General features: G+C 47.1%; 1 pseudogene; it reads right to left on the reverse strand.

Moving 5' to 3' along the window:
* Positions 1-203: 203 nt before the first annotated feature.
* Positions 204-823, reverse strand: LOC116525360 (annotated as a pseudogene).
* Between the last annotated feature and the right edge of the window lie 1,045 nt (positions 824-1,868).

The raw sequence follows: 1,868 nt of genomic DNA on the forward strand, positions 1-1,868 counted from the left end.
GCCATGTTCGAGGGCTGGCTTTCTTTAGGAAACAATTCTACTGAAAAACAACGTGGAAACAGAAGTAATTTAAAATGTCCAAGACGTGAAATGAAGGACTGTGACTCCATGTTGCTATTCGCATGCTTTATATTGTAGTATATAAAAACTAGCCACCTGTCTATGGAATGTTAACACCCAAGACAGTCAAAGCCTCCCATAATTCAATATCCCACACTGTCTTCTGGTTGTACCAAAAAATAAACAACCAGCAAATGACTTTACCTCTTAAAAAGCATATACTTAAAAAATGGGATGAGGTGGAATTCCCTCCTTAAAAATGTTTCTGGAGCTACTAAAAGCCTTGCATTTACAAAATAGTTGATAAAAATACTCTTCTGGACTGTACAAGAGGGGAGACAGGGACCGCCAATAAGACAGGGTACATGATATTAATCAGACTTGACTTCTTCCTCTCTGGCGTCATCAGAGGCTGGGCTCTCCTAGATTGCAGTTTCTCCGTTTTCTGCAGGTGAATGTTCTTTAGTTTCTGGGTTAGCCACTTGGCCTGTTTTCTCTTTGCTCCCCTTTTCCCTTTTGTTTGTAAGTTTTTGTGTGAAGATGTATCCTTTCCTGCTGCCTTTTTGGCCTCGCTTCCACTTTTGCAGGAGCAGGTTTAGCTGACAACCATGCCCATCCCCTCTTGGGCTCTTCCTTCGCTGCCCCTTGGGTGGAACTGCACTTCCTCTCAGGCATTAGCAGTGGGAAGGGCATAAGCGCGGTGCTTGTGAGCTGCGGTGCTCCGAGAGGCTTCACGAGGCTGGGCTCAATATTTGCTAATGATCAGCAACGTATTTATGTTGACAGCCCAAATCTTCCTTTCCATAGTTTCCACCTGAAGACTTAGCGCTCCCTTCTGGTGCAAAACAGAAGTGCCTAATCTGTCTTCCACGAGCTTCAAGAAATTCAAGAGGCTGCTGCTCCGTGGGCCTCGGTCGGTCTCCTCCGTGTTGCTCCCGGTTAAACTCTTATTCCTCAGGTAAGACGGTGCTGATCTACTCTCCGTCAGCCTGTGGTGCATAGTATTGGACACCACATCCCTGACAACATCCCGGATGTGCCCTGACACCTCAGTGCTCTGCCACATAGAACCTGGTGTGCCCCATCTAGTTGAAGAGCTGCTCAAGAGGCTTTGCGGGAGGTTTGGCGCCTCCTCACGCGCTCCGGGTTTGACGTGCCTCCCACCACCCCGTACCCTTCCGGGTATACTTCCGGTCAGGGAGCCGTCAGCTCGCGGCTGAGGGGGATCAGCTGTGGTGGCTGAGGCTGGCTTGCTCTTGCGGCCCCAGGAACGCAGAGCAGTCCAGCTCTGAAGCTGTGAGTTCTAAAGCCAGATATCTTCTCTAGGTGACTTTTTCTGACCTTATTCTCCCAGCTGAATAGAATGAACTTTGGTGTTTTGGGTCTCCAGTTCCTGAACTCTGGTTCTTCCAAGGCAGGTAAGGCAGTCTTGTTCCTCTGCTGGAGGAATAATTTCAGGCCTCCCTGTGCTACGTGCTGGTCCTTTTGCCTGGAATACTCTTCCTGTCTTCTCTGCTTTCTCGTTCAAGTTTTAGCTTAGGTGTCACCTTCTCTGGGAAGCTGCCTGACCCCCATTCCTACCCACAGTGAGTCACCTGCTCTCTGTTCTTCACTTCCACGATGTTTCCTCTGGCCTCCATGTTACTCATTAGCCCAGGTGGCAATTATTTGTTGTGGTGTTTGTCGTAGGCTAAGATGGTCTTGTTAGTTTTTTCAGTTTTTGCATTTTGCTACTAAATGTGTTTTTGATAAATATATAAATACAATAACAGCACAATAATAGAATTATTTATTGAGCATTTACTATG

This window comes from Sapajus apella, unplaced genomic scaffold, assembly GCF_009761245.1.
Source record: "Sapajus apella isolate SASKATOON/1434 unplaced genomic scaffold, GSC_monkey_1.0 scaffold47, whole genome shotgun sequence".
NCBI lineage: Eukaryota > Metazoa > Chordata > Mammalia > Primates > Cebidae > Sapajus > Sapajus apella.